The 27,511-nt window shown below is 36.5% G+C and overlaps 1 protein-coding gene across 1 annotated transcript in view; it reads right to left on the reverse strand.

Annotated features, from left to right (window-relative positions):
* The window catches only part of CDC42EP5 (CDC42 effector protein 5), a 44,996-nt gene extending 20,352 nt beyond the window's left edge, over positions 1–24,644 (reverse strand). The window contains exons 1-2 of the mRNA XM_053690754.1: positions 24,494–24,644; positions 23,672–24,024 (exon numbers count right to left, since the gene is read on the reverse strand). The gene's annotated coding sequence lies outside the window, so the exon portion shown is untranslated. The remainder of the gene's footprint in view (positions 1–23,671; positions 24,025–24,493) is intronic.
* Between the last annotated feature and the right edge of the window lie 2,867 nt (positions 24,645–27,511).

Below are 27,511 nucleotides of genomic sequence, written 5' to 3' on the forward strand. Positions count from 1 at the left end.
CCTGGAACATCACTTGGCTATAAAGTTTTATACTAAACAAACACTGCTATATATTTTTCACCTTTTATTTTTACATTTTTTACAAACCCCAACATTGTGGTTTGGGAAATTCATAGTATAAGTTTTAAAGTTTAACATTGGGCCTCACATCTGGAATGCCAAGTATGACAGACTGTTTTTACCAACAACAAAACCAGCACATACATGTGTGTGGATTTCCTGCCCTTTTTTATATAGATTGACAATTAAAGTCTCTGTTCCTAAAACTTAAGTATTTAATAGATTCTGAATGAACCAGAGTGTCTGACACTTGAAGGAAGAACAAAACACCATCTGTTTAAATCTAGCTCATGAAACATCTTGCAGTCGTATTTTTCTAACAAAAAATAGAATAAAAAAATGGTTCCACCACAAAACGACAATCTTTGAATTAAAGTGTTTATACATTTTTGTTTTATTTTCAACCACAAGAATGTTTCAAATGCCTGTTTAAAAAAAAGGACTAACAAACCACCTAGGACCTTAAAAGTGATGGTAAAGTTCCGTTATCCTCTATCAAGTATTCTATTAATTGAGTAAAATTAATAGAAGTTGCATTCACAATTTTTTATATTTTGGCGTGTAGATAAAGTTAAAATGTATTTTCATTAAATTTTTAAAAGAAAAGAAAAAAAAAAAAAAAAAAAAAAATTTTTACCTTGCAATCATGTGTTTCTATAGTCCAATTGAAATTTAGGCCGTTAGGCAACCGTCATGCGCTATAATAAAATATTGTATTCCACACCACGCAAGCCTATAGCTGTGACGTAGGAGCGGGTGGGACGGCTCTATAGTGGTTTGAGATATCAGAGCAGGAAGTGTGGGATAGGAGGAGTGAGAAACAGTAAGAGGACAAATAGAAAATGATTCCAACAATAGATCATAATCCTTTTAAAAGGTTAAAAAAAAAACTTAGCAACCAAGCACAAAAAGTAACAGGCAAACAAGTTTGTTAAACTAAAATGCTAAACTTTACCATCACTTTAAGAGAAGTTTAGAGGGCCAGACATTCAAATTCTTTTGGTTTGCGACTGCGCTCATAGAAAAGACTAAGATTCAACACAAACTAAATAAATAATTTTATATTAAACCCAATTGTTTTATTTTAGGATTCAGATACATTTTTAGACAACTTTCCAACTTATTTATATTATGAAATTATTTTAATTCTCTTGATATCCTTTGTTGAATCAGCAGCATTTCACTACTGGGAGCTAGCTGAGCACATCTGGGGAGCCAATGACAAAGCTTTATGAGCAGTCACCAATCAGCAGCTAATGCCCAGTATTACATTGCTGCTCCGGAACCTACCTAGGTATGCTCCCCAATAGATGATATCAAGAGAACAAAGCAAGTTAGATAATCGAAGTAAATGGAAAAGTTGATTTAAATTATATACTCTTTCTGAATAATGAAAGAAAATTGTGGGTTTTGTGTCCCTTTAATTGTACAGAATCATTAAAGTTGACATTTTGACTTCCATGCACCTTTAAATACAACTGTTCCAGATTCACATTGTTTTCAAAGAAGCTGAGAAGCAAGACAACGAATAGCAACAATCATTCTGTACTAATATGAACAGTTTGTTATTATTTTACCATTTCTAATAAAATACTATAATATTACATACTGCAACCTCCTTGCCATATGGCAGTGATTTACATAATAATAATTCATTGGTATCACTGTGACATTCTCTGTGCGTTTTTGTTCATATTATTTTAGTCTTGCCCTTTAACCTTATGATTGATTTGTTCAGGTCAAACATTCACTCCCACCTTCAAAAAGATCCCGGTCCTTAGCTGATGTGAAAAAGAACAGCTGAATCCCATCAGGGATGACATATTTGAGTGCCATAACTTACACATTATCACTGGGGAATTTCTTCTTCTCAAGAGCATTGCTCGATAGGATATAAAGAAATTTAAAAAAAAAAAAAAAAAATAATTGGGAAAATAAAAAAAAAACAAAAAAAACGAAAGACGCGTATTTAAAATGTCATTCTAGTGCAGACCACTTTTAATCAAGGTTCCTGTGCAAGAGAGAAAAAAAAAAAAAAGAAGCCTTCCTGAATTTATATTAAATTCCTTTTTAATAATAATAAACATTTTGTTATTAAAAAAATGGACATTCAAGCCAAAATTAAACTTTCATGATTCAGCTACAACACACAGTTTTAATCAACTTTCCAATTTACTTTACTATTAAAAAGGGATAGGAAACCCAAATTGTTTCTTTTAGGATTTGGATAGAACATAAAATTATAAAACAACTTTCCAATTTACTTCTATTATTAAATGTGTTTCATTCTCTTGTTATCCTTTGATAAAGCAGCAGCGTTGCACTCCTGGCAGCAAGCTGAGCATATCTAGTTAGCCAATCACAAGAGACAAATGTGTGCAGGCACCAATCAGCAACTAGCTCCCACTAGTGCATGATCTGTGCGTATGCATTTTCAACAAGGGATACCAAGAGAACGTAGCACATTTGAAAATAGAAATAAAATTAAAGTGTCTTAAAATGACATGCTCTATCTGAATCAGGCAAGTTTATTTTTGACTTATCTATCCCTTTAACACAATGTGCACAGTCTTTGTATATATAAAAACCGATCTACAATAATCCCTACATACTTCAAAGGAAAAATGGATTACAAATGTTTATAAAGATGAATAGAATTATCACTTAACTTATGTCATAAATGAAGCTATGACATTAGGATATGCATATTTAACAGTTGAACACAGAGTCATCACAAAATAATTACTCTCCCACTGGCACTCATGCTGCATTTCTCTTCCCCCCAACATAAAGTGCGCCTATGATTATCATTAAAAATTGCTCCTTGTAGTGTATATTTCTCACCATAGGACTGCTACTACCCACTGTGGTATACAACGTGTCACCACCAGTCCCTACAGCGGAAATAGTCGATAAGGATTGCATTTTTCAACTATAAAGGCATTAGTCGATTAACGATATATTAAATGACGCTATATTTTGACAGTCAAAAAACACCCCATAGCCTACTACCTATTGCAGATTGTCTCACTTTGCGGCATTTATGACGTGTTATTTTGTAGACGAAACACATTTTGCTAACCGAAAAAAAATGGCATCTTCAACAAAAAGTCCTGCTTGGAAAATGAACCAAGTACAATGGCAAGCGGACTACCAGAAAAGCAATGTCGCACTGTTACTGCTATGGCAACATTATTCGGAGATGACTACTACACAGAGGACGCAATGTCTCTGCAAAACGAGCTGGACAAATACATGCAAGATGAGTGCAACTGCATTCCTCCATTTGAAGACCCTCTGGCATAGTGGAAGGCAAATGAATGCAAGTACAGGAAATGATCATGGCTAGCGAAAGCATACCTGTGCATCCCAGCAACATCTCTACCGGCTGAACAAGTTTTATTAGCTACGGGCCTGATAGACTATGTAATTGTCTATTCCCGGAGCATGTGGACATGCTCATTTTTCTTAACAAGAATAATTAAAATAATATGGACATTGCCAAATAGTTGATGTTTTTGTTAAACGTGCATGGACGCACTTTGCAGATTTTGTTTTTTTGTTCATTTATACGAACTCATGCCTATTTTTTTATTCACTGGAACTTTTAACACACAAAGGTTTGTGTGAGTTTACGCAGAGTGTAGGCTTACTGTAAGATTGGTAGTCTAAGTATTGAGTGCAGTTTGAGTAGTTTTATGTGCTGTAAGTAAAAAAAAATGGTTAATAAATGGTCTAATGTATTTTGTTGTTATGGCCAGGAAACATTTATTTCCTGGCATAGTGGGACAAAGACATTATCTATTGTAAGGATATTCATTACATTTATATATTTATGCGCTAATTCATGGGAGACAATACGTGATTTTTCGTTTACAGGTCATTTGCAATTGTAATTGATAGAACAACTTGGAATACACTTAGGACTTGACATGCTTGCAGCTTATCTGTCTTACAAAGGCAAAATACCGTAACTCGCATGATTCTGAATGTCTCCTGAGTAAAAGTAGATCTAGCATAATTTTTAACCCAGTACTTGACAAAGGAGTTTAAAAATTAGGAGCCAGTAAGAATATTTAGAAGCCAGGCATATTTTTAGGAGCCAGACCATTGGATTTGTATATAGATATATGGAGAATAACCCAAAAAGTTAGGAGCCAGGGGTAAAACTCTAGGAGCCAGTGGCTACCAGGCTCCTGGGTTTGTCGAGCCCTGTTTTAACCTAAAACGTATTGGGGTTGACTGGGTTTCAAAAATAAATGGTTGCCAGTTTATCAAATGCAAAACATATGCACTGATCAGCTACTCTGTATATTGTGGTTCAACAAACCTGTTCTATACATTTAAAAGGGACATGAAACAAAAAAAAAAAAATGTTCTTTCATGATTTAGGTAGAACATGCAATTTTAAACAACTTTCTAATTTACTTCTATTATCTAATTTGTTTCATTCTCTTGGTATCATTTGTTGAAGGGGCAGCAATAAACTACTGGTTTCTAACTGAACATATGCGTGAGCCAATAACAATCATATCTGAAGCCACCAATCAGCAGCTAGAACCTAGGTTATTTGCTGCTCCTGGGCTTACCTAGATAAACCTTTCAGCAAAGGATTACACGAGAAGGAAGCACATTAAATAATAGAAGTAAATTGGAAAGTTGTTTAAAAATTTTACTCTCTCTGAATCATGAAAGTTTTTGGGTTTTATGTCCCTTTAAGGCTGGTTCCTAAGGGTTTTATGTCCCTTTAAGGCTGGGTTCCTAAATTTTGAACACTGATCTGTTGAGTTAAGGGACATGAAACAGAAAAATAATTGTGATTCAAACAGAGCATACAATTGAAAAAAATTAATTCCAATTTACTTCTATTGTCAAATTTGCTTTGTTTCTATGAGATTCTGTGTTGAAGAGATACCTAGGTAGGCATCTGGGCCACTACATGGCAGGAAATAGTGCTGCTATCTAGTGCTCTTGCAAATGGATAACATCCTTGTTAAACTGCTGCCATATAGTGCTCTAGAAATGATAAGCAGGGACCTAAGCTCAGGAGCTTGCCCAATAAAAGATAAGAGCACAAAGAAAATTTGACAATACAATTAGAAAGTTGTTTAAAATTGCATGTTCCATCTGTAACACAGAAGAAACATTCTTAGGTTTCATATCCCTTTAAATCAGTCCTGTGTGGTACATAAGTGATTTAACCCCCATATTGCCCTGAACATAGTTTAGTGGGTCACAGACGTCTCATGGGGTGTGTACTTTATATTGTGAAATAAAAACCTAAAAATAGTAAAACACTCTACCAAAAGGCCAGAGATACAACAAATGGACACTTATAAACGAAGAGATTAAACACTCAACTGCTGCTACATGAATATGCCAATACCTGAGGACACTGATATCAATGTGCACATAAAAAAGGTCTCTTACAATTTCTGGCAGCAAATAGAACAAGTGTATATTCCACCAGGGCAAACAGAACAAGTGTATATATACCAACTAAACAGTAAATCAATTCTAATCTACAATGTTCCCTATTAAAAAAGCCTGCATAATTGTATCCATTTTATGTGACTTTTTTTTTATTTTGTAAATTGGAATAGAAAAATAATAGCAAGGGGAATCAAAGTGCTGTGTGACAGGATGACTGCCTGTTTTTTTTATGGCAAACCTTTTAAAGGACCAGTAAACACAGTAGATTTGCATAATCAACAAATGCAAGATAACAAGACAATGCAATAGCACTTAGTCTGAACTTGAAATGAGTAGATTTTTTTTCTGACCATTTTAAAAGTGGTCTTTTTCCACTCCCCCTGTACCATGTGACATCCATCAGCCATTCACAAATGCATACACGTACCATGTGACAGCCATCAGCCATTCACAAATGCATACACTTATTCTTGCACATGCTCACTAGGAGCTGGTGACTCAAAAAGTTTAAATATAAAAATACTGTGCACTTTTTGTTAATGGAAGTAAATTGGAAAGTTGTTTAAAATGGCATGCTCTGTCTGAATAATGAAAGTTTAATTTTGATTGAGTGTCCCATTAAAGGTATCACCATTAGTGAGAATGGAGCACACTAAAAATCCAAAGTGGGCTACAGATTACACATTTATTGTGTGGCCTTTAGTCCTTTTATTACTATTATAACGGTGCTCTGAATCTCTCAGATGTATGATGTCCTCTTCCTTGAAAAGTTTTACATGGATAAATAATGTCTATAGGTACAACAATATTTACAATTTTAAACTAATTTATCAAAACATATGGTGGTCACTGTCTCAGACCACAACAGTGAGAAAAGATATGAACTAATAGCGAACAGAAGATAGGATCGATATGAACAGCTCATAGGAATGACGTCAGTAGCTGGACCGAGCTGGCGTGAGTTCTGCCAAAAGCTCTCCAAACCACCTGTAAGCAATAATACAGAAAAACCGCAACAAACTTCCTGATACATGAAGCAGTGAGAGAGTATGTGAAGTAAGTGCTGTATACTTCATCTGAACTACAATTCCGTTGATGCCTCTCATGGGACTGTCCTGAAAGGAAATAAAACAGGACCTGCACACACCCCCTGCCCTTCCTTCCTCCAGCTGGAAGATTTGCTGGTTTTAAATAGCACAACTTAAAGACTGAAACATGTTCACCTCCGAACGATTAAAATCAGCTGCACTTTATTTCTCTCTTACAGTAAAATGCAAATTGATAAAGATATAGAAGTAAGGCAGATCAGAATTCTTCCACTGCATGACAAGATGCGGCTGAATTTGTTTTATTGTAGCAAAGCCACTGACCAATAAATACTGTTGGAAGGAGTAAAAATAAAGCCACAATTTCTCCTTGTAGGCTCGCCGGAAACAGAAGTTATGAAGCAGCGATCTAAAGACCGCTGCTCTATAACTTGTTCGTCTGCTCTGAGGCCGCGGATAGAAATCAACCCGATCGAATACTTTAGAGTTGATTAATACCCCCTGCTAGCTGCCGATTGGCTGCAAATCTGCAGAACCAGAACTGCTGGTGCAATGATAAATGCCGACAGCATACGCTTGCGCCATTTATCGATGTGCGGCGGACACAATACATTACTTTGTATCACGTCTGCTTGCACATTCATAAATATGCCCCAAAGCCATTTTAATATAGTGATCAGAAATTAGACACCACATTGACAAAATGTCTACACCTAAAAATAAAGAAACAAAAAGCATAGTTTTTTTGGAAGAAAAAGACTTCCTGCACAAATCAAGCAACCACTGTGTAGCATGTACTCCAGCCTCTCTCGGGAAAAGTTGAAAACTACAATTTTCAGACTTCAATCATAGGAAAAGTTGTCACGCTATTATTTTTTTTTTACACTTCTAATTAAACATGCTTTAGGAAATTAAATGGTGAATTTACATTTCCTTAAATTTTCTTAAATTTTAGCACATAGATATCTAACAAAAGGATATTGTTGTACAGTATGTATCTGCAGCCATCATAGCTACATACCTGCAAATCTGTTGTGCATTCCAGAAGAAAAAAAAAAAAAAGTGTACTCAAGCCGCATGTATATTCAAGTCAGAGTTTACCGTCTATGTAAGAATGAACTAATCATAACCCTAATGCTTTTAACTCTTGCGGTACGTTCTTATCCAGGGCTTGAAATACCCAGGAGCCAGGAAGCCACTGGCACCTAGAATTTTACCCCTAGCTCCTAACTTTTGGGTTATTCTCCATTTATCTTTATACAAATAGATTTTAATGGCTCCTAAAATATGTCAGGCTCTTAAATATTCTTACTGGCTGATAAATGTTAAATAGATTTGTTGACCTCTGTATTACAATAAAACCAAGAGTCAGCAAGCAGCTTTTCTTTCTCGCAGCTAGTTAAATTAAAGGGATAGAAAGGTAAAAAATAATATGTGCCTGGGTGCATTTCAATATGAAATAGAAGCATTTATGCAATATATTTCCATTGGCAAAAATGATTCTAATAAAAGTTGTTCCTGTTTTTCTGTGGCATACGCACATATGCTGTGAAAGCCCATGCACCAGTATTTAAACACCACAACTTCTCAGAGGGTCAGCAGTAGCTCTTATGACACAAATTACGGCTTCAGAAGCAATACACACCACAGCCACCTCTCTGAGCATGGATACTGGTGCATGGGCCCTCAAAGTATGTGTGTGTATGCCGATGACAAAATGCAAGAAGCAAAAGATTACAAAAATGCTTAGATTTCAAATTGAAATGAACCCATGCAAATTTCATAGTTGACCTCTCTATCCCTTTAATATGTTTGGAGTGACCAAATTCATTTGAGATATCTGGATGGTAAGATATGTGAAGTGAGGTCAGGCTCATTAAAAAAAAATTTAAAAAAATAAAAAATAAAAAAAAATAAAAAAAAATTGGTTTCAACTTAAATCTGCATTTCATTGAGGGGTGGTGTTTCTTGCATTTCTCAACAGTCCAACATTTTTTATTTTTTTTAAATAGGCCATAATCTTCTAGTCATCTGAGATAATGTTCTTTAAAATGGTTTACTATAATACGACAGAATTAGAGGATTTACAAGTCAAACTAATTTAGAAAATTCAGGGACTGACTGACCTAGCTTTGAACTAGGAAATGGAAAATGTTTCTCTAACAAATCAGAATGAATACAAGAAGAAAAAAAAAAAAAAAAAAAAAAAAAACACACTTGCCCAAAAGAATGTTTTCTAACCATCATTAGTTCTGGCAATGCATTCTTTGTTCCAGAAAGTGCTTTTACATAAAAAAGGACAGCAAATTCTGAGATTTTAATATAAAATGTTAAATTTATAGGTTATAAAACAAGCTTTGTGACCTACTTTCAATATGTATATACCTGCAATGGGGTTAAACACAAAGTAGAAATACAGCTAGGGAATTGGGGTGCACTGCTGTTCCAGAGTGGAAAAACTCAGCTGATCCAATCAGCAGCGTTAGTTTCAAATGTGAGTCGTGAAATTGTATTTGCGGCCGATTGGATTAGAGCATATCATTTTTCTATTATAATGGCCCTTTAAGAGGCTTTTCAATTTAATGTCCCTTTAAAATGAGATGAGACTTTAAAGTCTTCATGATTATGCTCTTGTGTATTAAAAAGGGATAGTCTAGTCAAAATTAAACGTTCATGATTCGGATAGAGCAAACAATTTTAAGCAACTTTTTAATTTACTCCTATTATCAATCTTTGTTTTATTGGTATCTTTTATTTGAATGTAAGCTTAGGAGCCGACCCATTTTTAGTTCGGCCCCTGGGAAGCGCTTGCTGATTGGTGGCTACATTTAGACACCAAACAGAAAGTGCTACCCAGGTCTGAACCAAAAATGGGCCGGTTCCTATGCTTACATTCTTGCTTTTTAAAATAAAGATACCAAGAGAACAAAGGAAATTGATAATAGGAGTACATTAGAAAGTTGCTTAAGGACATAAAACAAGTTGGGATAGACAAAATATAATATGTACTTTAATTACTTTACCCTCAAATTTATACTGCAGTGCCTCGCCATTAACCCTTTCTTTTTAGTTTCTGAATTGTAAAGCTCTAACTCCCCCCACACAATTCCTTATATGGCTGTATCTATATCTATTGTGGTTTTAGTAGAATGCAAAAATGCATAGGGATTATCTGCTGGAGCATGCCTAGAATCTGTGAACTCAGTTGAAATACAATGCCTGTGTCTAAACACTGATAAGGGGGGTGGGTGGAGTTGGCTGCTCAAGTCAGCTTAGCTATGTAATTCATTTTGCTTATATTTGAAAATTATTTTAAAATACTTGCCAGCAATTTAACATTTTTTATGCAAACGTTTTAATTAATTAGCCCTTTTAGGATATGCACAGATCTCAACCTGTTTTATGGCACTTTAATATTGACGGCTCTATCAGAATCATGAAAGTTAAATTTTGACTAGACTATTTCTTTAATTGCACAACACCTATTGCTCTTAAAATATTTCCCACACTCCAAAAACAGGAAGAAAAATTAAATTATGTAACTCGGGTTCTACAATCTGTAGAATATTGCCTACAACTATTGGAACAGTGAGCAATGTCACTGATAGATTGTCTAGTCCTTTTTGTCATCTTGAGGGGGTGAACACACTCGGGAATTTTGTATTTTCTTTGGGTTAAATGGTCAAAACAGGAAAATTTTAAATAATGTGTCTTAAAGACAGAATACCATTTTTAAAGTTTCCTTCTATCATCAAATTTGCTTGGTTCCCATGATAATCTTCTGTGTTGAAGAGATACCTAGGAGCACTACATGGCAGGAAATAGTGCCAAATGATTAGCATTCTTACAAATTGCTGCCATATAGTGCTCTAGAAGTGGGCCTAAGCTTACATCTCAGCTTTTAAATATACATACAGTACATACATACACATACCCCCAAGAGAACAAAGAAAGAAAAAAAAAAAAAAAAAAAAAAAAAAAAAGTGCCAGCGGTCCAGAAACAGGAGTTAAGATGCAGCGGTCTTGAGACCGCTGCTTCTTAACTCATCCGCCGCCTCCGAGGCTGTGGACATCAATCCGCCCAATTGCATACGATCAGGCTGATTGACACCCCCTGCTAGCGGCCGATTGGCCACAAATTTGAAGGGGGCGGCATTGCACAAGCAGTTCACCATAACTGCTTATGCAATGTTAAATACCGACCGCGTATGCGGTCGGCATTTAACAATGTCAGGTAGACATGATTCAGTACAGCGAATCATGTCCGCCCGCCAATCGATAATTTGGCCCCTCTATCTGAATCATGTTTCATATCCCTTTAAGTTTTTCTATTGTTTGGTAACCAACTTTTCCATCAATTCAAACATGGTAGTATTAAATAGTTTTTAAGAACAGGTTAATACCCCTTTAACAGAGTAGAAGTATGCAATTATATCTGTATCGGGTTGTGCTGACAGCAACCAAGGTAATTCTACCACGTCAATGCTAAATGCTAAACAAAGGACAGGAGCAAGCGAAAGCAAGTGAAAATGACGTCTGGAACCTGTTGAACAAGTTTAATTGTTTCTGCAGAGACTTATATGGAGCTTAAGGTTGAACTGTAACTTATTGAGCATGCAAACAATTTAAATGAAACAGGAAATAGGAGGTGGCCCGAATGCCATATCGTGTTAATAGAAACATCATCTGGCAAAAGCACAAGCATCTACCCAAAATAAAGGATATAACAATGCTCATTGTTAAAAAAATTAAAATGGGATGTAATGAAAGTTAGACCATACAGTTGCTACTAAACAAATATATAAATAATAATAATAATTTATATCTCTATCAATATATCAATTCAAGCAAAAAACAAAGTGGGAAGCATATGCTAGGTACAGGAGCTACAAAGAGGGGAAATGTATTGTAGACATTGCCCCTAAAGATAGACGCCAGTTACGGCTAATGGTGCAGACCCTTATGAATAATGTATCAAATAAATACTTTAGAAAGAAACAAGAAAATACTTGTTTCATAAAAGACAGGGATTTCAGCACTGTTTTACAGCAAGAAAACACCGTTCCATTTTAAAGTGAACATAGTAATAATTTATTAGTATAGCAATTGAATTCTCAGACACACTGCATCCCCCCAAAGGGATGTGCTAATAAATAATAGTATATTTTAAATGTGTAGGCCAAACTGTTGTAAATCAGATTACTTGCTAAAAAGCAAAGAAATAGAGAGAGAGAGACACCAGAGAGAGACACCAGAGAGATATAGATAGATAAAAAAATATATATATATATATATATATATATATATATATATATATATATATATATATATATATATATATATATATATATATATATATATAAAAATAAATAAACAAATGGACCTGACCGGTCAGTGTGAACCAAGGTACCTGTATTGATATGCACATGCAATAAAGTCATTATATGCATAGAAATGTATTCTAGATAACTTCACCCAGCTGTTCACAGAACCCCCACGTTCCAGTATGGAGGTATATCCTGGGCAGGATTCAGGAAAGGGATCTAAGTTATCAGTAATACATTCTTTTTTAAGCAAAGTTGTAAGCATGGAAATGTTTACAAAAAACAAAAATGACAAAGTAAATGTGATATGCAGATAATCAGAGCAAGAAAAATAGCAATAGGGTTATGGCAGCATAATAATCCAGTCAACTACATACACCCTGCTGCACACAGAACCCCGTGAAAAATGTATGCGAGGTATAACCTGGGCAGGTAGTGTTATATGGGATCTAAGTTGTCGGATCATTCACTTTATGCAGAACAGTTATATTATGCAGACAAGGAACAACAAAGTTGCACAGATGGTTAGTTAGCTCTAACATACGGAGACAAGCATTGCTAGTAGAGAGAGTCCGGTGGACATCTGAAACAAGTTCCATGCAAATTAATGTGCCAAAAGATGCAACCAAATAGGCACGCAACGTTCTCTTTTAAACTATAGAGCAGATTGTGTGTTCTAAAAAAAAAAAAAAAAAAAAAACCTTGACAGGCGTCGCCAAACTGCAATTTTTCAACTGTGAACATAAGCACTATAAACTTTGTGCTAAGGAAGATGCCAAGTATTTAAGGCACTAGCAAGGGTGTACTACTTGTATACTACACCTTCCTTCCAAAGCTGCTGCTGGAACAGGCATCCATTAGTGCCGAACAAACAAGTACTTTTCCAATTTCATGCTGTAGAAAGACCGATCCGTGTTCAAGCGGTGCTGTGGGAGGTACACAATGCCACGCGATCCAGTCAGCTGATGCCGATGCGCGTTTCACCCCCTTGTCTATTGATAAGGCCGGGCATATACATATATACATTTACACACACGTGTGTGTATAGGTATGTATGTATAATTTACTAGGGGATGTGGCATTCAGATCCTTTGCGAGAATCCGAATACGGAAGTAAGCAGCCACATGTTCCCTTCTAATAATTTTCCCAGCCAGATTGATTCCTGTAAAAGATCCCCACTTTAAGATCTGTTCAAAAATATCTAAAGGGAACGTGTGGCTGCTTACTTCCATATTTGGATCCTCACGAAGGATCCGAATGCACATACCTGATATATATTCTATATCCAGTAAGCAAGTGTTCGCAGTCTGTGCTCTTTATAGTCATATACACATATGTTTAGGAGGTATACAATCCAGGGCTAGCCTTAAGACTGTCTATAGTAGATATACTTTAGATCGAATGCAATTGAAGAGAAAAGAAAACCACAGGAGGCAGTTGAAAAGACAAGATGCATACTGGATCTTCAAGCTAAAGACTCTGGTGCCTCTTAGATTTAAAGGGACAGTATACACTCCTTTTCATATAACTGCATGTAATAGACACTACTATAAAGAGTAAGATACACAGATACTGATATAAACATCCAGTATAAAACTGTTTAAAAATTTACTTAGAAGCGGTCAGTTTGGCTCTGTTGAAAAGGTAGCTGGAAAGCCCACTGCAAGTGGCAAATAAGACACTCTTCCCCCTCCCCCTTCTTTTGCATATGAAAAGACCCTTTACACAAACAGGAGCAAGCTGGAGAAGGTAGCCGACGGTATTCTCATAAAACTTTGGGGCTTGGTTAGGAGTCTGAATATCAGAGCAATGTTATTTAAAAATAAGCAAAACTATACATTTATTTAAAAAAAAAAAAAAAATTTATGGGCTATATAAATAGATCATCTACAAAACATTTATGCAAAGAAAAAATGTGTATAATGTCCCTTTAATTCAGAACATATCAATTGCTGGTTCTAGAACAGGGGTGGGCAAGAGGTAGATCGTGGTCTACCAGTGGACCGCGAGTGAATTTTGAGGTGACCGCCTGGATGTTTTCAAAAATCTGCATAATAAGAGAAACACTTCTCACACATCTAGATTCTGAGTGAAGAGCTTTGCCACCGTAGATGTATGAGAAATGTTTCTCTTATGCAGACTTTTGAAATCGGTTTTGAGTCTATTATGGCGGTATGTGTACTTTAGCATGCACGACGCGGCTGTAACTGAATTCGCTGCCCCAGCTTTGGTTACTGCCTGTCCCAAATTATCCTACTTTTACCGACTCTTCATGCGCCAGGCTGAGATGCTGCTCGGTATCCCTAGGTTTGGCAGTTCCAGGTCCTGCTCTGTCCGATATTCTGCTGATACTTTCTAGTTCTCTCCTCCGTCACCCGGCTATGCTGGGTGAATGGTCTGGTGTTGTTTTTTTCCCCAGGGTCTGTTACTCCCCCCAGGTTCTTTTACTTACTCTGTACCAGGCTTTTATGCTGCTCTCTGATACTTTCAGACACACTAATATTAGCAATACTTTGTGCTAATTTTTGCAGATTTCTGCCCCAGAATTTGTTGTCACCAAATTGTGCAGGTCAGTGCTGTTGCTACTATACCAGTCTCTGGTTGCTGTGTAAGGTGGTACAGAACCTGCAGGTCCTGCCGCTGTCACAACTATTTGTAGTAGTCTTCAGCTAGTAGCGGACGGATGGAGAGCAGCCAACAGGACCCGACATGGTGTCCAGCCAATAAAATTACTTTGTAGAATGAGTCTGTCTATGATTGGCTGAGAATAGTTCATTGTCATCGTTGTACCTGAGCTGTGGGTTTCCCATGTGTTCCAGGCTTGACTACTCCGCTAGCCCTAGATTCGAGCCATCTTGATTGTGAGACTACTTATTCATACGCAGGCGCGGTACACAGATAAGGTTGCTTGATGGTCCCACCGTGATGTAAAGAGAATTAGGGCTGCAACAACTAATCGGTAAGTTTTGATCATAAAAATAGTTGTCAACAAATCTCATTATCAATTAGGTGGTCAGCGATTAGTTGGTCAGTTGCACAGCACCAGCTGCTTTAATCTGACGATCTACTGCAACTAAGATTGTGCAAAAAAAATTTAATTTATTTATTTTTTTAATCTTTTTTCTATCCGATTAATCGACAATAATTATCCGATTAATCAGATAGAAAAAATAATAATAAATAAAAATGTTTGCACAATACCATGTGCAGGAGTTCATTGGATTGAAGCAGCTGGTGCTGTGCAATAACCAACTAATCGCTGACCACCTAATTGATAATGACATTCTTTGACAACTATTTTTATGATCAATCTTACCGATTAGTTGTTGCAGCCCTAAAGAGAATGCTCTCGCAGAAAGTAAAGAACACGGCTGTATTAATTATTAAAGACTGCCGCTGATTTTTAAAGCTGTATTATTTGTGGAAAAAAAAAAAACAATTTTCAGCCAGCAGGTCCTATTTTTGGCAAAAATACAATTCAGGTCCTATTTGTGGCAAAAATACAATTTTCAGCCAGCGACTGGTGTTTTTTTTTTTTTTTAGTTAGGTGACCACGTCACTTGGAATAAAATTAGAGAAGCCCTTGCCTTGCAAAGGTCTGCCCACCCCTGTTCTAGAATATTAGATCCAGAGATTGCTGATAGTTTAAGTACAACACTGCTAAGGTGTATATAGATGTGCACACACAACACTGCATATATAAGCCCCTTTATAGGGTTGAACAACTGTAATAAAAGTCTTAAGGCTTACTCCAATCAAATACTATCCCTTACAACTTCTAAAGGTAGCTCTACAATGTAAACGGGTAAAGAGTATATAAAATTAGAAGATTAAGTCCAAGAAATAGAAACTGTATGGTCTACAGGTGGCTAGCATTTTAATAACATAATTTATGTTTTTTTAAGTGTTATCCTTATAATTATATTTTGTAAAGCTAGTTGAGTAAAATTGTAAAACTATGACAAAAAGTGTGATAGATAGATAGATAGATAGATAGATAGATAGATAGATAAGCTAAGTGATAATAAAATTTAGTTTAACGCATATTTTTACTACAAGGTTTTACCTTACAAAGTATAAATTTAATTAAAGAATACTAAGTGAACCATATATAAACAAGGAAATATATTATTCAATAGAATTATATATGTTATAAACTCTATAAATTTTGTTCTAGTTAAAATCTATATACATCTGGTTGCACCATATACTGCATATGGTCTAAATACCTAGATATGCTGCCCGAGATATACATGCAGCAGGGATAGTATATCTATATTGTTAAAACAGATAGAATAAAATAGCTTTTTGCTAAGTTGTTTAATCAATATGCATTATGAGTGATGTAATACGTGTGTTTAAGTTTTTTGTATATGTAGGATTGCAGTGAGTAAAGTGTTAAGTGGGAGTAGTGCTAATTAACTACCTGGGTGTTAAATACCACAGGTGTTAGGACAGAAGGCATGGTCTATGATCACAGCACAACCGTTTAGCCGAAACGCGCAAGACCGCTCTTGTCTTGCACACAATTATAATTTTGTTTTAAGCTAATAAAGTGGATTTTTATTTTTATCAGCAAAAGGATCGCCTATTTCTTCCTTTGACATATATATTCTATATGTATGCAGCGTTTAAAATGCATTAACTGTAAGATGATCTCAATAAGCTCATCACATCAATTTTGTTTTGTGAAAAAAGTGGGGGGTTTAATAAGGTAGATGTGGCTGCATACCGGAAGGACTTCTGGACTATATTAACATTGTATTGATGTGTAAATACTCTGTCAATTTCCATAAGATAACTTCATATAACATAAATTTCTAACATTGAGATAAGATTAAAAATGGGCAGTAAACACTTTATAAATTACAAGACTGTTCTGCTTTCTTGTAATAAATTACCACCTAAGGTGACCTTTTTTTAATGGATTAGCACTATAATATCTGCATAAGTGTTTTTTAAATAGCTTGTCACTTGTATGATTTTGACTTTTTGGAGTACACACAGATGGGCAACAATCCCTGTGTTAGCAGAACATTATTTGTTTTGCAGCTCTTATCCCTCCTAAAGCCAATTAGGGACAGATATGTGACAGGGTTAGGCTTATGAAGCCTGCCGTGTGCACAGGAGTTACTAGAACTTAAAAAAAAAAAAAAAAAAAAAAAAATCACTATTTTCATAAGGACCTGTCAACACATTAGATTTGCATAATCATCAAATGCAAGATAAGACAATGCAATAGCACTTAGTCTGAACTTCAAATGAGTAGTAGATTATTTTTAAACAAATTTTAAAGTTATGTATATTTCCACTCCCCTTGTACCATGTGATAGCAATCAGCCAATCACAAATGCATATACGTATAGTCTGAATTCTTGCACATGCTCAGTAGGATCTGGTGACTCAAAAATTGTAAATATAAAAGACTGTGCACATTTTTTTTAATGGAAGTAAATTGGAAAGTTGTTTAAAATTACATGCTGTATCTGAATCATGAAAATTTAATTTAACCTGAGTGTCCCTGTAAGTGATGGTAAATCCTAGCGATTTACCAGTGCAACAAAATAAAGGAGACTTGCAGTCATGAAGTATAAAATACTTCATGCCGAAAGTTCCTTTACATGTCTGCACCGTTCGCCACGCTGAGCGTCTCAGGCCGCTATTTTGCAGTGAGGTGATCTTAGCCAATAGAGTTCTAGCTATACAGCATAATGCCAGCTGGGCTGCACGGCTATTGGCTAAGAGGTGGAAATGTCACCTCATTGACAAAATTGCGTTCTGCTAGAGGCGGCCTGAGGCACTGAGCGCAGCAGACAAATAAAGGAACTTTCAGCATGAAGTACTTTATACGTCATGACTGAAAGCCCCCTTCATTTGTTACACTTGGTGAATCCTAGTGTTTGTGAAATGCATCACTTTAACCCCTTAACGACCAAGGACGTGCCAAGCACATCCTACAAAAAGTGTCAGTTAATGGCCAAGGACGTGCCTAGCACCTGACAATTGAGAGGTGGGGAAGGGAAGAGAACTATTTTTAGGGGGGTCAAGGAGGGATTAGAGGGTGGGATATGTCAGGTGGGAGCTCTACACTAAAGCTAAAATTAACCCTACAAGCTACCTAATTAACGCCTTAACTACTGGGCATTTGGGCATAACACAAGTGTTGTGCGCAGCGGCATTCTAATTACCAAAAAGTAATGCCAAAGTCATAAATGTCTGCTATTTCTGAACAAAGGGGATAGCAGAGAAGCATTTACAACCATTTGTGCCATAATTGCACAAGCTGTTTGTAAATAATTTCAGTGAGAAACCTAAAGTTTGTGAAAAAGTTAACGATTTTTTTTTTTTGGGCCTAGATCAATACTTGTGGGTTGTGTACTTTAAAAAAAAAAAAATAGGATATACATGTCAAGGGATATTCAGGGATTCCTGACAGATATCAGTGTTTCAATGCAACTATCACTAATTTTGAAGAAAAAAAAAAATGGATTGGAAAAAGCAAAGTGCTATTTGTACTTATTGCCCTATAAAAAAGCAAAGTACATGTAAACATTGGGTATTTCTAAGCTCAGGATAAAATTTAGAAACTATTTAGCATGGGTGTTTTTTGGTAGTTGTCGATGTGTAACAGATTTTGGTGGTCAAAGTTAGAAAAAGTGTGTTTTTTTTTCCATTTTTTCATCATATTTTATATAGTAAATTATAAGATATGATGAAAATAATGGTATCTTTAGAAAGTAAATTTAATGGCGAGAAAAACGGAATATGTGTGGGTACAGTAAATGAGTAAGAGGAAAATTACAGCTAACACACAAACACTGCAGAAATGTAAAAATAACCCTGGTCCCAAACGGTAAGAAAATTTAAAAATGGTCTGGTCACTAAGGGGTTAAAATGACAGGAAATGAGGTAAAAAAAAATAAAAAAAAATAAAATAAAGTATATTGCAAACGTGTTTTACTGTGCATAATTAAAAAGGTTATATTAAAATCTCAAGGTGTTTACTGTCCCTTTAATGGACAGTTACATAGAAAATCAAGAAGTTTCGCCAATCAAAAGGGACACTAAATACTAAACATTTAATAAGCAAAGTACTGAGGATATTTCCTGCCTCTCTCTAGTCATGGATGCCACTAAGTTGAAATCTGGCTTTCACTGCATTCCACTGCTAATGTTTTTTGCACATATGCAGCAATTCTTTCAGATACCGGTGTTCTAAAGTAAATGGTATACCTGAGGAATGTGTATACCATGTCACTTGCGGTGACGTATTATCCGCTGTTGGAGCGTTGTGGCGCAGAATGCGCATGCGCAAGAGGACCAACCTCCTACAAACAGCTGTTTAAGGAGATTTACTTGCGAACAACGGGTCGCAGGATTCTATGGGCCGTACTTTGCAATGGACATGCGCACATGGCCCTACTCCGTGCGCCGCAGTGTTGGGAATTTTTTTAATAAAGGCTAAATTTTTATATGAAGTCCGGTGAATGCTCAGAAAGTCACTGGTTTCCCTCACAATACCCTCCCATCACACACAACAATAGTTAAACCTGAGTAAGATTACAAACAGCCTTTTTCCGGTTTAATAACACCTTTTATAAAGTGATCTGTGTGTGCCCTATAATTAGCCTACTTGTGATCTCTTAGCACTACTTTACTTGAAATCTCAGATGTCTCCTGATAACAGTACTCTAAACAAGCCTTAAAAACTATACTTATCCTTAAAGGTCATAGGGTACCCAAAGATTCCTATTGCGTGCTTAGTAATTCTTCTTAGAAGTGCTGCATTCAGTTGAAATAGCACTAATTTTGAAGAAATTAATCAGATTTAATCTAATGCCAAAACCACGTGTATAATCTACACATAAGCAGATCTTGGGTATAGATTAGATATATTGCTGTACAGAATATTGATAAACCAGATACTGTTATACATAGTTCAACCCCTGCTACTCTCCGACTTTTCTCTTGGAGGGAAGTCTTTATATATTTTAATTACAAGGGGAGGAAAAAAAAAAAAGATGGCTCCTTATCATAAGACTACAGTGTGGTTGAAGTAAGATGCATTTGATGCTTGAAGTAAGTAAAGTTCATCAGAAATCTGTAGAAGATACACATTTCCTGGAGACCTTGAAAAAAAAAACATGGGAGCCCTGTTTGTAAAATTTACAAACTCATAGAGACATATACTCCCTTTAAAAACTATTGGCTCCTAAAGAAGTGACGTAGCTAGCTTCCCTGCATTTTGGGCGGCTCCTAAATATTAAATAGATGTGTCAAACCCTTGTTCGTTGCATGCTTTTGTCAACTTGATGGCCCACTTTTTAGGACAATTTAGAGTTACATTATAATACAAAAGTTGCCATCCCTTATTCGATAGAGTATTACTGACTCAAAATAACTATGCATTAAATTCCTGCTTAAAAAAAAAGAAAAAAAGTTAGTTAAACACAAAGGTAATGCCTTATTAGGAGGACATAGCTGGACATAGGATTGGCAGTCTCTCTTCCCTGCCAATTACTGACCATTTTCTGCTCAAAGAGGCTAAACACAGAGCAGATCATTTCCACATTTAAATGTCCCTTTCAGAAAATGAAAAGCACACAGCCGATGTGTTTTTGTTCCATAACAGTTCACCTACTGGATCACTGTTTCATACCCTTTATCTTAGGCAGGACTCTTCTCACACCTATGTAAGGTTTACAGACAAAAGCAGCTACCATTTGTTCCTTGGTATTGCTGAAGTTATTCAGTGCATAGACTCACAGAAAGTATAACTAACCATCTCTATTTCAAAGCCTGGCTGGAGGGACATCACAGGTTGATCAGAGGCCAGGTGGTGACACAAGCCTAAGGGCTAATATGTTAATACGATTATAGTATTACTGTGCCACACACTATGGCCTAGATTTATCAGTGATAATGTTCCCCTCACTAAACTACATTTTACCAAGGAGATAAAGTTAACACTGTAATTATGTCTGTCCAATTAGCTACAATAGACTATGTGAATGATTGAAACAGAATACAATATACAAGTAAACAGTGTAATTTATGTACTGGCACCTAAAACAGATTTTTACATTATAGTTTAAAAGGTAGGGTTGCACTGATACAATTTTTTTATGACTGAGTACAAGTACCGATACTTGTTTTCAAATACTCGCCGATAACAATTACTGATACTTTGTTTTTTTTTTTAATGTCATGTGTCAGTTTACCAAGCACAATACAGACTAATTATTTAAGATTCCTTCTTTATAATTATAAAGGACTGTAATTCAAAAGACATTATGAAATAATAAAGTTCACTGAACATGTTTATAAATAAAAAAATATTACAATAAAATATTAAATTTAAAGGGGTGATACAATTGGGTTGTAGGGCTGTTATATAACATCAATCTGATATTTGTATGGAGGTTCGACTCTATGTTGAACAGTCTTTCACTTTCCACACTACTGCATGGGGCAGAAAGATATTTTTGGGTAATTTTAGCCAGAGCTGGAAATCTCAGTTTATTAACTGCCCAGTACTTCAGGGGTTTGTCTGAACGAGGTACAGCGATCTCTCCTACAATAATACAAATAACAGCAATTTGTATTGGCAGAACAATAGTAAACAATTTTTAGTTTAGTCTCCACTCCAGTTTAAAATGAAATGGGAACATGCAGTTTGAAAAAAAAAAAAAAACACCACAAGATAACATATGGGTAGGAAGTGGAGGTATCGGTTTAAGTAGCGGTGCATTTGCACGAGTACAAGTACTCATGCAAATACTTGGTATCGGTACCGATACTAGTATCGGTGCATCCCTATTTAAAAGGGATATTAAAGTACAAATAGAATGTTCATGCTTCAGATACTGCAAATGTAAACATCCCAATATACTTCTATTTGCATTACTCTCTTAGTTTCCTTTATTGGAGAGTAAATTTATGTAGGTTCAGGAGCAACAGTGAGAGCTAGAGGAACACATCAGGAGAGCCAAAGACAAGAGGTATATATGTGCAGTCAATCGCCAGCTAGTACCCAGTATGCACTGCTGCTCCTTGAGCCTACCTAGGTAAGAAAACCAAGAGAACAAAAGCAAAATTGATAACAGAAGTACTTTAGAAAGATAATATAGCAGGATATATCTGAATCACAGTTTAATTTTAACTTTACTGTCTCTTTAAGTAATGTTGTCCACCAATGTGTCTTTGGGAGGTGCAATTAAATGGACAGTCTACACTAAAATTGTTATTGTTTAAAAAGCTAGATAATTACTTTTCTACCAATCCCCCACAACCAACATTATATTAATACACTTTATAACATCTTAACGTATATATTTCTGCCTGTTTCTATGCCACTGCAGACAGCCTCTTATCACATGCTTTTGTAATAGCTTTTCACAACAAGAGACTGCTAATTCATGTGTGGCATATAGATAACAGTGTGCTCTCTCCTGTGGAGTGTTGCCTGACACTGCACTAATTGGCTAAAAATCAAGACAATAGATAAATAGCCATGTGATCAAGGGGCTGTCAAAAGAAGCTTAGATACAAGGTAATCACAGAGGTAAAAGGTATATTATTATAACCATGTTAGCTGTGCAAAACTGGGAAATGGGTAATGAAAAGGGATTATCTATATTTTTAAACATTTTGGAGTTGACTGTCCCTTTAACATCAAGTTAGCAACTGTCCCTGGGAATGAATGGGCTGTGCACAAACATGCATTTTCTGTTAATATCAAATAATGGCCATAAATGGTCACTTTGCCAGAAAAAAAAATGTAATGCTCTTTTAGATTATTTTGCTTTAGTTGAATGCACTTAAGACATTCACAATAATGTGCAGTCACTGTACAAAAGCACAGTGTGAGCATATGTGTTTGAGAATTTAATTGACCTATTTATATTTCCAGGATATGATCCCTAATATGAGGGGGGAAATGAGCATTATTGCTTATGTTTACAGCATTGTATCGCTTTTTTAGCAATTCAGGTCAATAGTTTAACTGGTACTGGAAATATTTGTCTTATGGCTGGCTCTATGAATTATTTATCTGATACGGGTATGTGTTACTCCATGAAGTCGGCACACACAGGAAATCTTGGCTAAATTCAGTGAATAAGGACCATACTGGGGATATATTACATTGCACAAACGATAGATTTAAAGACGTGGGCAAAAACAAACAGTTACTCATTACAGATCATAAAACCCCAGCCATGCCTTGTTCTATCCCAGCACCACGCGTCAGCATTTCCTGTGCTAATGATCTCCTGCTCTCCCTCTCTGAGGCCCCTCCAAGTCTCCAGGAAGCCCCCTAGCTTTAGCACAAAGCCGCCCATCATACGGTCTGACAATTAGTACTATTGAACAATAAGGCAGGGAAATGAATGCAAGACGTGGCCCTCAATGTGCCTTGTCAAAAAAGGTCTATAAAATACAGACACGCTGGGCGAGGTCGGTTAATGTCTGCTGGATCAGAACTCTCCTTACCCTAGAGTACAAACCTCCAATCAAGCAATAGAACACTTAGATCTAGCCATGTACACACTAAATTAAGGTGTTGATTGTAATACTATAAGAATAAATAAATGTAACCAAGGAACCTCAATAGCTAAGGGACCGCTGACCCACAGCGTTTACAATATGCTACGTCTAGGGGCTGTCAGAGACTGTAACCAGCCCTCTCCGTTACCCAAGAGGTTAATAAATACTGTGCGACCAAACAATATTATATTTTTTTAGTAGTCTTAGGTTTTTACAACCTTTGACTTTAAATTAACTCCTTCATGAAAGATTCAACTCACCTTTAACTTGGATCCTCTAAGCAAAGTTTCTTGCAGCCCAGTAACTGGTTAAATCAAATGGAACAATCTATATTTTGTAATCCAAAGTCCAGTAACAGACGGCTGCTTCGTAATATTGCAAAAACCACCTAATTTAAAATCCACCCTGAAGAATAGGGGGGTGGCTGACTGTAGGTTCCAACTGAAGAGAGGAGTTGTATCCAATGCAGCCTGGCTGTGCTTTGTGAGTCCCCTTCAGTGGGTGTTGTATGTCATCCAGCAGAGGCGCCTGGGATCCCTCTCCTTCCTGATCTTGGTGTTAGAAAAGCTCTCGGGGCGGGGGCTGCAGGGATCACTCTTTATATCTGTACGGGCTATCAAATAGAACAATGAATAAATTCATTTGTATTTACCCCAACCCCCATCACAAAACGCTAATACACAATTTGAAAACCTGGACTAACCATTGTTTGATCAGAAATAGTGGATCCATACAGCGTATAATGTACACAGTAATGTCATTACTAACACAGCTTTTGTATACACATAATAATATCTCAAACGAACGTGTATTGCAATAAGTAATGGCGCCTTTCTTATTTAGATTAAATATATATTCCTTCTTCAAAGCAACCATTTGTATCTCTTATTCATGTGAAATATGCTGCAGCCTTGCTGAACATGAGCTCCAATTATATATATATATATATATATATATATATATATATATATATATATATATATATATATATATCGTACCAAATAATGTGTGCTCTGATATTTGAATTACAACCTATTAGTGCTGCTGTTATACACAATCAGTGCTTATCCATGCTGCCTTACCTGATGCTGAGTTAATCATTCAGGGATCATCCTTGTGACCAGTTTGCCCCGAACCTCTCTAATCTGCTGTATGACTAGGAGCAGGAGTACAGTACCGAGCGGAAATGCAAGCCACGCTCCGCATGAATTGAGCCAAGTGACTTCTTCTCCTCCCCCTTCACTGCCAGGACATATGGAGTTAAAGGGGTGGAGTGACGTCATATATCCCAATGTTTCCCAACTTTTTGTTGAAGCTGGCAGCGTGTGTGAAAAACAAAGATCAAAACATGGTACAATTATATGAAGAAATATCTAATTATAATATCTGTCTGTATGCTACATTCAATAACAATATATGAGTGAGCAAGAAAAAAAATACATGGAAATCCTCTATGCATCCATGTGATTTGAAATCACATGGATGTATAGAGGAAATTGTATAGATTCCTAAACAAATTTGGCGACCCTTGCCCTCCAGACTATTGTTGGAATTTCCTGAAACTTTTTTCGTGTAATTTCTTCCAGATTGAGAGATTTGCTTGTGAGTCATGCCTTGGGGTACTGTGGAAAAGAGCAGGCAAAGATAGGAGAGCTTTTATTTTAAACTGTTAAAGTGAAAAACTGTATCCCATTTGCAAGATTTAGCCACCAATATTAGCAAGGAATGATGTTAGTTACTTTAGAGCAAACTCTCTATGCTTATAATGGTTTTGAAAACCTGCTTAACAATCCTGTTTTTAGGCTATATCAAATGCTAGTTTTACTAACAACTAAATTCAATGTATTTGATATTTTTGTAGTTACTGACAGTAGTATAACTGGGATTGGATTTAACCTTTTAGAGAGATATTTAGACTACTGGTCATACAGAATATATTAAACTACAGTCATATCACATTTAGGTGAAGCTTTGTCTTATAAGGCATTCCAGAGCAAAAATAAAATGCTTTATTTTGATAGCGGATTTAATCAAAGGTATGCTCCAGTGCTACTTTTGATGACAATAAAGGTGGTGAGCCAATCAGAAATAAGCATACATGAATATACTCTAATCACTGGATGTATTTTTGTCTGGAGCAGAATGGGGATGATCCAGTAGTGCATCTGTGGCTATATGTTTTTAACCTTTTTTTTAAGGGTTCAACTCATGTTAAATTAATGCAGTTAATGCCTTATATTTCCCTCATCGCTGAAACATGTACTGGTCACACCTATCCTCAAAAAACCTTCCCTTGATCCTACCTCCCCTTGATCCTACCTCCCCATCCAACTACCGCCCTATTTCCCTCCTCCCTCTTGCCTCAAAGCTTCTCGAAAAACTAATTTATGCACGCCTATCCCATTTCCTTACGTTAAACTTTCTTCTTGACCCACTGCAATCTGGATTTCGTCCCCATCACTCCACAGAGACAGCTATTGTTAAGGTTACCAACAACCTACTTACAGCAAAATCAAAAGGCCACTTCTCTTTCCACCCCAATCTCTCTCTAACTGTTGACAACTACATCATTACCCCTACCCCGCATGTCCGATGTCTTTGCGTCACATTTGACTCAGATCTTTCTCTCACTCCTCACATTCAGTCCTTGGCTAAAGACTGCGCTCCACCTTAAAAACATCTCTAAAATTAGACACTTCCTTACACAAGATACAACTAAGATTTGAATCCACTCTCTCATTCTTTCCCACCTTGATTACTGCAACTGTGTCCTCTCTGGTCTCCCCACCTGCCGCCTAGCTCCTTTACAATCCATAATGAATGCCTCTGCCAGACTCATCTTCCTTACACGTCGCTCTACATCTGCTGCACCTCTCTGCCAATCCCTTCACTGGCTTCCTCTTGCCTCTAGATTCAGACACAAAATTCTCACTCTGACATACAAAGCCTTCAACTGCACTGCTCCCCACTATATCTCAGACCTTGTCTCCAGATACTCTCCCTCCCGTCCCCTTTGCTCTGCTCATGACCTCCTACTCGCCTCCTCTCTGGTTACCTCATCACATTCCCGTTTAAAGGACTTCTCCAGACTGGCTCCCATCTTGTGGAACTTTCTGCCTCGCTCCACAAGACTCTCCCCTAGTTTTGAAAGTTTCAAGCGCTCCCTAAAGACTTTACTGTTCAGGGATGCATACAACCTATGCTAACCTTACTTTATACCAGTTCCACTCCTCCATTGCTACTCTTGGCAGGGTCCTCTACCCACATGATCCCTATAATTGTTTTGTTGTACTCCCCCTTTGTTTATAGCGCTGCAGAATCTGTTGGCGCTCTACAAATAACCGATAATAATAATAATGCAGTTGAATGTGTTTATAAAAAAATGATCTAATGAAAATCGAAAAGTGCCCCTTTAAATAAGGTCATTTCTCCCAAAGGAACATTTGTATGGATTCAAATGGACCCACTGCAATAGTTCCCCTGGGGCTCCACTATAGCAAGTTTCAGTTTACTTTATGTCAGTGATGAATATCTGCTGTAAAACCACAAAACCTCTGTAAACCCGTCTCCATGCTATCTGTACTCCACTTTCCCCACAGAGACTTTTATTTTTTGTTCTCCAGTAGAACCATTACCTAGGTGCAGACACGCTAACACATATATGTGTGTGTATTTCAGTTAGTGGTTAAATTATTCAAAGTGAGGAAATTGAGGTCTGGTGAGTCAGGTTTACAAATTGCCAATGCTTGCTAAAATGCATTAATTGTGGTAGAATGTATATTGAGGTAAAGTGGTTTGTGATAACCATAAGTTCATGATATATGGTATAAAGTTAAAGGGATATTGTTAGTCTAATAGCAAATGTTCATGTGTATTGGAGCATGTTATTCACTAAACTAATGCTTATTGCAAACTATGAGTGTTTTTATTTTGCAAAGGTGTATTGCCACACTTGAGCAGAATATGATTACTGAACCTATCGGGAGCAGCATACACAGGTATCTGCCAATAACCAGCCATGTAGGGTATGGCAAGCAAATGTTACACTTTTATTTAGCCATTTTGCAGGGGTTTAGCACATAGAGGTGAGAGGGGTTGAT

The sequence above is a fragment of the Bombina bombina genome, chromosome 8, assembly GCF_027579735.1.
Source record: "Bombina bombina isolate aBomBom1 chromosome 8, aBomBom1.pri, whole genome shotgun sequence".
Lineage (NCBI taxonomy): Eukaryota > Metazoa > Chordata > Amphibia > Anura > Bombinatoridae > Bombina > Bombina bombina.